General features: G+C 40.4%; 1 long non-coding RNA gene across 1 annotated transcript in view; it reads left to right on the top strand.

Annotated features, from left to right (window-relative positions):
* The first annotated feature begins 6,168 nt into the window (after window positions 1-6,168).
* LOC110333572 overlaps window positions 6,169-11,113 on the top strand; it is a 28,374-nt gene continuing 23,429 nt past the window's right edge. Inside the window, exon 1 of the long non-coding RNA XR_002381086.1 lies at window positions 6,169-6,469. This is a non-coding gene — a long non-coding RNA (uncharacterized LOC110333572). The remainder of the gene's footprint in view (window positions 6,470-11,113) is intronic.

The raw sequence follows: 11,113 nt of genomic DNA, 5'->3' as shown, positions 1-11,113 counted from the left end.
GGGGGAACTCGTGATATATAAACCATCCCCTCTGAGCTCACAGAAAGCAATAAGAGTTCTCATTTAACCTCAGAAAATTACTTAAGAAGCATTTGTACTTTGAAACCATTCTAAATTGTGAACTAATTTCCCAGGGGAATAAACTGATGGCCTACTGTACACAGCATAAATAATGAGTCTGCAACTGGGACCCCAAATAAAGCACTGCACATTGGTGGAATTTATGAACAGGTTTTCCCCCTCCGCCACATGACACAAAGGTATTAGAGCTTCCAGTCAGAGTTTTACTGTGTCAGCAGGTGAATTCCCAACAGTAAGTCAAGCTGTAATGGAACACGCTGGTAGAAATGATTGTGCTGCTGCTGTAAAAAGAATTTGGTGTCACCGGAAGGTTTCCAGAATCTCTGTGCATGGCAAGTTTCTTACTCTGACTGCAGATGTTGGCTGTTGGATTCTAAATCCTGCCTTTGAAAATGACTGGAGAATGTAAAAATTTTAACATCTGAAGACATTTGGATGTGATGATACAAGAAGATGTAGGTAAAACCAGTTGTGTACAAGAAAGGAATCTGAGGCTGAAGGAACGTAACTTTTCAATGTTATACATTAACTAACAGTAAAACTTAGATGCTGATCTACAGTCCACTTTCAGCTGAAATGCTGTTTTTTTCAACGAGTTTGTCTTTCTCTGGGAATAAAACGTAAGAGCTATAAGTTTTATGGTTATGAAAAAATCATGAAAACGGAGACCTGAGTTATAACCAATCAACAAAGAAAAACCAAAAACAAATCTGGATATAGTTGAAAATCCAGGCTCCTCTGACCAGACTCAGAAATACAAAAATGTAAATCTACGTGGCAATATATGATGGCATAGTGATTTTAATCCTTCAAATTTAAAAACACAAGAGTGAGCACTACTAAAGAGTAAACTTGATCTCTATTATTAGCTACGGATGAGAGTTGCTAGCCTTTCCTGTTCTTTCCAAAGAAAACTTGCTGTAATAGTCAGTGTTAAGTATCAACAAGACAGAACTTGGCATACCTGTAAGGGATTAGTTAGGTCAGGCTACACTCTGGACAAACCAGTAGGAGATTATTGTGATCATATTACTTAAGGTGGGAAGAGCCTCTCAATGTGGTTAACATTCTCTGACCTTGGATCCTGGACTGTATAGAAAGGAGAAAAAAAATGGCCTGAGCATAAGCATTCATAGTTTTCATGCTTTTGTTTGTTTCTTTTTGTGATCATAATTTCATTGCAGTATTTCTTCCTTCCATTCCCTACCTCTCTAACCCTTACCATACAGCCCCCATACTTTCCTTCCAAGAGCCAGACTCTTTTATTCATGAATTATTATTGCATTCATTTATGCATTTTCAAACACATGTACATTCTTAAATATATATAACCTGTTGAGTCCATATAACCTTACTATTTGTACATGTGTTTTCTGGTCTGACAGTTGGTCACAGGACAACCAATTGGTGTGCTTGTCCCTGGAAAGCATCACCAACCTCTCCCTTACAGATAGTTTAACTCTGGGGACTCTGGAGAGGATATAAATGTGAGAGTTCCTATAGGGCCACTGGAGGTTAATGTTCTTCCCTGCCACTGCTCCATAGACTTTTTGCTCATCCTGTTGTTCCCTTTGCTGTTTCATTTGCTATTGGTGATTTTCTGATTTGCTGGACTGCTGGATATTCTGATGACAAAGTTTTGAATTGCCCTCAAGGAACCCAATGCCAGTAATAAGCAAGAAGTAGCCTATAGAGGTGTACTTCCCCTTTTCCCTCTAATAATTTTTTATTCTCTCTTACCTATTGTTAGGGTTTGGAAGGGATTACTATGTAATAAAAGTTGGAAAGGAGTTGGAGATATAGCAGCCCAATACAATATCTATAACATATATGCCAACAGGAGTGTTTAGAGATGTGTCCACTGGAATTGGGTTCCACAGTTCTTCATTTTGATTGGTTGTTGTTTTCTTTAGTGGTCCTGTCTATAGTAGTTTCCTTGATGCTGGGTGAATGATAAGTATGCTTATCTTTATTTATACAGACAAATGTTGTAGATTGTTGCTAGGTATGTTGCAGGTTTAGTAAAGTATTAGTTTTAGATTTTCTTCTATATCCCAATATTTCTCTAGTACCAAGTAATTAGTCAGGTGTCCAATACACATTGGGTTACATTCCACGCTATTTGTTCATCTGGTTTATAGGTGTCATAGCTGGATAGAACTATTGAGTGCTTCCCTTTTCAGAAGCTTACATAGCACTCTCTGGTACCATAAAATCTAGTTTTCAGGTCAGTTTCAGATTAGGGTTTTCTGAACCCTGTTTTCAAAGTACATAGTGCAGTAGAAACTTACCTTCCACCTTGAGGGGCCAAGGTGGCAAGGGTAGTAGTGCTAATCACCATGCTTCAAGTTCTTACTAGTATGATTTCCTCACTATGAGTAACTGTAACCTTAAATTGTGAAACCAAATCAATTTTTTCTCTCTTAAATATTTTTGGTCAGGATACTTGTTACAAGAAACAAAACTTAAGACATGCCCCAAAATTGAAACAATTGTTGTTTCTCCAGCATCCTTTATTCATTTGTGTCCTGAGTATCTCCAGTCAAAAAGCATCTGAGGTAATTCAGGAAAGTATGTCCTGTAGAGGATATTCAGTTATCTTAACAAAGAACAGTGAACAAATCATTCTTAGCTTTTACCCTGAGTGCTGACTCTGCTACTGAGTCTAGACTCTGTGTTTCATAGCAGTTCCAACTGTGCAACCTTCTTTAGTTTACCTAGCACTATTACCAAGCAATTTGTTCCTTTGCTCTTCCTTCTCATCAGTCCGCAACATATACAGTATTTCAGAGATATATCTATAAAATCCTGAGAGTTAGATCAGCATCACAAGGCCATCTCATCTTGTCATGGAACACTAACTGTCTTTCTTCCCTTGGCAGCTGCATTCTTACTGCATCAGTTATTTGAGACAGTCCACCTCAAATTACTCAAGCTGGCCTTGAAACCCGTCTGTCACCCAGACATTAAACTTGCCCTCTTTGTGCCTCCAGCTCCCAAATAACTGGGTGACTGGTCCCATCATTAGTCCAAAGTTCAAGCGTGTGGTAAACAATACTTTTCTTCTAGCAATAAACAAGTAGGTTCTATTGTCAACCCAACACTTTTAAGGATATTTCAACCCAACTCTTTCATTTACTGATTTCCAGTAAATGGAAATGAGAGGCATGCTCTTTCCCCATGTGAGTATGAGGATGCTCTACAATTTATTGAAGGATCGGGTGTTTGGCTGCCCTCATAGCAGGGAAAAGTGTTTATATAAAGAATATTTACTGCTTTTGCAGAAGATCTCATTCAGTTGCCAGCACCCACAGTAGAACTCATAATTAATTCTACTATTAGGCATCTGATGTCCTCTTCTGGCTTGTGTAGACACCACCCTTGCCTTCATTTCTTATTTTCACTTTATAAATGCAGACTATATTCCTGATTAATAGTGATCACTAGAGCTTGAGGTAGGAGAAAGAATGGAGAGATGGTGAGAACAGATTACTGATGTAGTTGGACAGAAATCAAGTCCAGTGTTCTATCATACAATAGGCTATCAGCAAAATTTCAATTTTTCAATTTAAAGGGACTTGCAAGCATCTAGGACATTAGCTCTCAAGCTGTGGGTCATGACCCCTTTGGGGGTCACCTGACACTTTCCCAGGGGTCACTTATATCCATCAAAAAGCATAGATGTTTACATTGTAATTCATAACAGTGGCAAAACTACAATTATCAAGTAGCAAAGGAGAACTCTATGGATTAGGATCAGGACAACATGAAGAACTAAACAGTTGTAGCATTAGGAAGATGGAAAACTACTGATCTAGGAGACACATTCTGGGTATGTCTGTAAGGACATTTCTGGAGATGTTGAACTGTGGAAGGAAGACCCATATTAGCCATGAATAGCTCTAATTCATGGGCTCAGTTCCAGACTAAAAATATGGAAGAAAGGAAGAATAACATGAGTACCAGTATCCCTTTCTCTTTTACTCCTGAGTGCAGATGCTATGTGACCAGCCATGGCATTCAGCTGTCACCATTTCTCCCAGAATAAACCCTTCTCCACTTAAAGTGCTTTTAATTAGACATTTTGTCACAGCAATGTGAAGAGTAATGTATGCTATAAATGTGACTAACAACTTTGATTCACAGATTTTTGCATGTTGACACACAAGTTATAAATGTTTGAAAAGATGTACCCATTGCTGTAATGGGATTATTAACTTGTGTGTAAATTCAAGTATCACACTGTATCCAATCAAATATCTGAACATCCATTATGTCAGTGGAAAGGAAACGAGTAAGTCATCTTGCACAACACAGACCACAGAGGAATCTGCATGGTGTCTTTACCCAAATCTGGAACATATACTAAATAGTCTGGATTATGACAGCCCTCTCAATTTTTGAGAATTTCAGCACATAGCATTTTCTGTTTTACTATCTCATTCACTTTCCTAATTTGGTGAGCTCCCAAACAGCTTTTAAAGCTGAGCTTGGTTCTATCTGCTTGAGGAAGTCCTCTTTGGACACTTTCTCTTCTATTCACACTATCCTGGCCCGAGGATCTACTTCTATGCCCAAAGTTCTTAGAGTCCCCTCTCCCCCCAATGAAAGCTGGCTTTACCACAGCATGTACAGTTTGCTGTGTTCTCTTGTAAGCAGTCAGCCCAAACATAAATACACACATATGCACATGCACATGCACACGCACAGGCACACACACACACACACACACACACACACACACACATTGGGGTGGGGTGGAAGTGGGGTTGGCGATGAGGCAGAGGTCATGTTTATCAGTATGTCTAAATGCCTTGCCAGAACTGGTATTCAAAGTATGGTTTCTAAGTGAATAGGTAGCCTTTTGTAGGAAGTAAGTGACTGTAATTGCTGTCATGCATTCGCACAAATTGTGTTGCTACATGTTCAGTGGTGGGCATTTACAAACTGCTAAGCAGAATGACATGAGTTTTGTTTACTATTTCCTCATCTTCTTTTTTCTAACACTAGTGCATACGATTAATGAACACACCAGTTAAAACCTCGCTGCTCTTCTCCATCTTATGTTTATGATTTTTTTTCATTTCTTTGGTCTCAAAAACTATGAGGGTTATGACTATTACTATGTCCATTTCCTCATCTGAGAAATTGAAATGCAGAGAGACGAACAGTTTAGTTAAGAAGAGCCATGGTAATACTGGAGCCTGGTTTTAATTCCCCAGTCTTTCTAAGTACCACCGTCTTCACCATTATCAGTTCACCCACACCCCAGTTCCAGTGGATCATAATGGGATCCCACATCTGGCCTGCCACAGGGCTAGGGCCACTCATAGAGGCTGACTCAGGAAGCTTGACTTTCACCAGGTGGGTATCAGGCTGTGAGAAGTCACAAGACCCTGCTCCTAGGGTGGGGAAGCACAGTCCATAGTTCCTGCAGAACTGCAGGGAGCTGGCTTGGGGGTCTGTGCCCGCACCAAAGCCGAGACCAGCAGGTTCTCACTCTTGGGCACTGCAGATACTGCTGAATGCCTCGAAGACCTCAGAACAGAGTGTGGGCCCATGGGCCGCAGGTTCTAGCCCAGGACAAAGAGAAAGGGCAGGAGGAAGGCTTCTGCTGGTTACCATGGAGATAAAAGTCCTTGGCTTGCTTGAGTTGGCTTGGCTGGGCTGGGAATACAGGGAGGCCTCCCACTGGGAGGTTAGATGCATAGCTCTATAGGGGAAGACCTGCTCCATTGCTCCAGTAGGCAGATCCGGGTAAGAAGAGGCAGTCCATGGTTTTACGGTGTTCATTGTAGAAAGGCAGAGAGAGGGAGAAGAGTAAAGAAGTAGAGGCCAACCATGACAAGGTGGAGAGAGGGAGGAAGGGAGTGGGGAGAGAGGGGGCAAGCGGAAAGCAAGAGTAAGAGAGACAAGAAAGAGAGGGAAGAGGGGGCAAACAGCCCTTTTTCTAGTGGGCTGGGTCAACCTGGCTGTTGCTAGGTAACTGGGGGTAGGAGCATACTTGGCCTACTTGGCCATTGCCAGGTAACTGTGGAGGTGGAGACCAGAAAAGAGTACCAGGAGCTTGAGGGGGTGGGGGTGGGACTGTGGGAGGTTCTAGCTGTAACAGGAGCAGGGGCCCAGGGGGCATGGCTAAACACCTGACATACCTGATAGGCAGAAGTCGCCACCTACTGGGTCACCAGGGTCCAAGGCTTGTACTCAACCTGAGGCCAGGCTGTCTGTGCACAGCTCACCACCCCACAAGTTCCCCTAACGCCCATTCCTTTTTTTTGCCCTCCATTGATTTATAGTTTTATAGTTTCAAACAGCCATGGGGATGAAGGACGACACTTCCTCCCACTACTAAGAAAACCCAACTAAACAAGAATTTGTACCCCAACAAGTAAGTTTAAGTTCATCTGCTTATATAGTTTATAAGTACTTATTCTGGATACACATGCTATATCTATGACATGGGCAACAGGAACACTCATAAAAATGTATCTCTTTGGTTTTTTGGTGGTTTACAATATCAATACAATATTTGTGTCTATAATCTATAATATTCACATACAATGCCAAATTATTTCAACATAGATGAAAAGATATTAATGTAAAACTCGTGTGTGTGTGTGTGTGTGTGTGTGTGTGTGTATGTTCATAAGTGGCAAAATCCATTCTAAAAATGCTTATATGTTCCCTTAAGACTTTAGTATCAGAGCCGGGCGGTGGTGGCACATGCCTTTAATCTCAGCACTCGGGAGGCAGAGGCAGGCGGATTTCTGAGTTCGAGGCCAGCCTGGTCTACAAAGTGAGTTCCAGACTTCAGTATCACTGCAAAGATATTTAAAATATACATGACAAAGTTTATCTCAATGGTAATATGAAATATTTCCTAAAGTTTTGAAGGACCATTTACTTCTTTCATTTTTGATTCTTTGAAAAATTTGCAAGTGGAAATCCATTCCAGTTGGTGCCTGCAGCATGACAAGCTTATAAGTTGTTCCTGGGTTTGAAGAGTCACATGGCCCTCCTACCACTAAAGACTACACAGCCTTTGAAAATAAGGTTTTGTGTTCCTATTCTACAACACACCTCTCCAAGTGCTAAATGCTATGTAGAGTGTTATGACTTGTGTCATGATGCTGTGACAGAAGGAATGAATCTGTTCAGTTGTTTATGCCCACCATTTGAAAACAAAGTGAATATTGGCCAACATAATTCACTTGACACTGTTCTAAAACATCCTCCTCCTACACAAGGCAAGATTTCACATTTATAGAAAACATTTATCAAAAACAGTAAAGCAGTACAATAGTGCCTCCATGGTTTGAAGCGATTAAGTCACTCTACTCAGGTAGATTACAAATGCTGAGACAGGCTCTTTCCATATCAGGCAAGAAAGAGGCATGTCTCAAAGAAAGGATAGAATTCTCTTAGGAAAGCAACAGATGTATGTTGAATGTCAGTGAGGGAACTGCTCAGTCTATAATTAATGACGTTTGGCCAGACAGATGGGCATTTGCATTTGCCCTCTGCTTGACATGGACAGGTCACCATGTAACCATGAAGCACAGTCTTGTCAAAGTTCCCCAGCAGAAACTGAAGAATGTAGGGCGATCAATGAACTACCTTCACACTTTCTTGAATGCTAATTGGGGAATTATGAACATATTTTATCATACCGTGGGTGTGTCCTTTACTTTCCAATAACACACAGACTCAAATGAAATTTTTTTCTAAATTCCATCATATTGAAATTGTCTGGGCAAACAGAAATGTTCTCCTTTCCATTTCTGGTGGCTAATATTTCCATTTATAAAAGGTGGGAGGCAGATAAGAAGCAAAACCCAATTAAACAAGAATTTGTCCCCTCAAAAGTAAGCTTTAGGTCAATCTGTTTGTATGCTTTATAAGCACTTATTCTGGGTACACATGACTTATTCACCTATGAGATGACAATAGGAACATTCATAAAAATGTGTTTACTTGGCTTTCTAGTGCTTACAGTATCAAGTGGGGAAAGTACAAAAATAACCATGGGAAATGATACATATTTTAACAGTAATATAAATAGTTAATTTGGAAAACTAAAGGAGAATTTAATAAGGTTTTTGGGTTTATACAACAGCCTCAGAAGATGAGTCTTTTCATAATGGGTGCTTTAATCACTCTTTTACTGCTATTAAGAGACACTATATAACCAGTACAACTCTTTAAAAGGAAAAAATTAACTGTTGGCTTGCTTGCAGTTTCAGAGAGTTAGTCCATTATCAACTTAGCAGAAAGCATGGCATCTAACATGGCACTGGAGCAGTAGCTGAGAGCTACATCTTGATCTGCAGGCCACAGAAAGAGGCAGAACTTGATCTGACATAGACTTTAGAAAACCTGAGTTCCCTTGACTCCTATTCCTATGGCACACTTTCTTCAAAAAGGCCATGCCTCCTAATGCTTCTCAAATAGGGCCACTTTCTGATGACTAAACGTTCAAATATATGAGCCTAAGGGGAGCATTATTTAGTTGTTGTTGTTCATTTTTCTTTTCTTTTTTTAAAAATTGTATATTTTATTTATTTACATTTCAAATGTTATCCCCTTTCCCAGGTTCCCCTTGGAAATCCCCTATCCCATCTCCCCTCCCCCTGCTTCTATAAGGGTGCACCCCAACCCACCTCCCCACTCCAACCTCCCTGACCTGGCATTCCCCTACACTATTGTATGGAGACTTTGTAGAACCAAGGGCCTCTCCTCCAATTGATGACCTACAAGGCTATTCTCTGCTACATATGCATCTAGAGCCATGGATCCCTCCATGTGTTTTCTTTAATTGGTGGTTTAGTCCCTGGGAGCTCTGGGGGATCTGGTTGGTTGATATTATTGTTCTTTCTATGGGGTTGCAAACCCCTTTAGCTTCTTCAGACCTTTCTCTAATTCCTCCACTGGGGACCTGAAACTCAGGCCAATGGTTGGCTGCAAGCACCTGCCTCTATATTTGTCAGGCTCTGGCAGAGAATCTCAGGAGACAGCTATATCATGCTCCTGTCAGCAAGCACTTCTTGGAATCTGCAATAGTGTCTGGGATTGGTGCCTATATATGGGATGGATCTCCAGGTGGGGCAGTCTGGATGGCCTTTTCTTTAGTTTCCTCTCCACACTTTGTCTCAGTACTTCCTCCCATGAGTATTTTGGTCCCCCTTCTAAGAGGGAGTGATGCATCCACATTTTGGTCTTCCTTCTTGAGCTTGATATGATCTGTAAATTGTATCTTTAGTATTCTGAGCTTTTGGGCTAATAACCACCTATCAGTGAGTGCATACCAGATGTGCTCTTTAGTAATTGGGTTAGTTTAATCAGGATGATATATTTTAGTTCCATCCATTTGCTTAAGAACTTCATGAAGTCATTGTTTTTAATAGCTGAGTAGTATTCCATTGTGTAAATGTACCACATTTTCTGTAACCTCCTCAGTAAGTTTACAGTGCTTCCTTTGTCTTAGGAAACACCAATTGCTAAACGTTTAGCTATAATTTTCAACTTCGGCTGCTGACAAGGGGATATGGACCCTTTTTGACCATGAAGCTAAAGTGTTTCACAGAGATAATATGGCTTTGATCCTCCAGGTGATAGGTTATTTTCTTTTCATTTTAAATATGTGACTTATATCCTCCACTCATCACAAATTTGAAGGTGCACTATATTTGAAAATAATTCACGACACTAAAAATATTTTGAATATTTATTTATATTTATATAAAATATTTTATAGTTGTAAGGATTTCCTGGATTTAAGCAAGAGAAATTATGAATCAAAAATATCAAGATGACGCAAAGAGAAATCATATTCAATAAAGGCCAAGGGAGAGAACTTGGAGCGAGAGCCTAAAACACCTCAGATATTGAAACCAAGAATCTATAAATTGAACTTTAAACTACCTTCTAGAAAGCCTGTCTTAGACAAGCTCAGAAACCAGATCCCAAGCATTGCAACAATGATGAAAGATAGGAGTGATGAGCTAGAATCTCATGTCCTTTCACTTCCGTGTGTTGTGGTCTACAAAGGAGTTGAAGTTCTCACAATCATCTTGACATTGGAAGAATGTGTCCTCTTGGTTTTGTTCTTGCTTTGATTCAGTAGTTCCTCATTGTCCTAGGGTTTTGATTGTGTAGACACCATAACTAAGGCAACATTATAAGGACACATTATAAGGGCAATATGTACTTGGGGCTACCTTACAAGTTCAGAGAGATTCAGCCCATTATCATCAAGGCAGGAGTATGGCAGCATCTAGGCAGGCATGGTACAGGCAGAGCTGAGAGTTCTACATCTTCATCTGAAGGCTGCTATTGGAAGAACTAGTTTCTAGGCAGCTAGGACAAAGGTATTAAAGCCCACACCCACAGTGACACACCTACTCCAACAAGGCCGCACCCACTCCAACAAGGCCTCCAAATAGTTCCATTCCTTGGGCCAATCATAAAGAAACCATCAAACTCACTATGCCCCTTTCCTTTCTTTTGGAATGATAATGTATGCAATGTATGTAATGTATATTTTGTGTCATTTGTATGTTAAAAGCCTCTGATCTGCTCTTTGTTTTTCCTTTGACAGGGAATTGTAGTTAAGAGATTGCCACGAGTCTCAGAAGGGGCTTTGAACTTTGAGTATTTAAACAGTAAGAGGATTGTAATAGACCATATAGACTTTTGACTTTGATTGAATGCATTTTTTTTCATTTTGATATGACTACAGGTCTATAGGGGCTGGGGGTGGAATGTTATGATTGGAACAATTCTCTCCCCAGGATCATATATTTGAATACTTAATCACCAGGGAGTAGAATAGTTTGAAAAGATTAGAAGGATTAGGAAGTATCACCTTTGTCCCGCGCTACCTTCTCGCCAGCAAGAAATGACGCGNCACACAAACAGGATCCTTCTGNAGCAACGCTTTAATGCTCTTGAGAGGGAGAGCATAAGCTTCCAACAAGCAATGGGCGAAGAGAAGAGAGGGGAGAAGAGAAGAGAGAGAAGAGAAAGGGGAAAA

Source organism: Mus pahari, chromosome 16 (genome assembly GCF_900095145.1).
Source record: "Mus pahari chromosome 16, PAHARI_EIJ_v1.1, whole genome shotgun sequence".
Lineage (NCBI taxonomy): Eukaryota > Metazoa > Chordata > Mammalia > Rodentia > Muridae > Mus > Mus pahari.
This window is presented reverse-complemented; position numbering and strand designations above follow the sequence as displayed.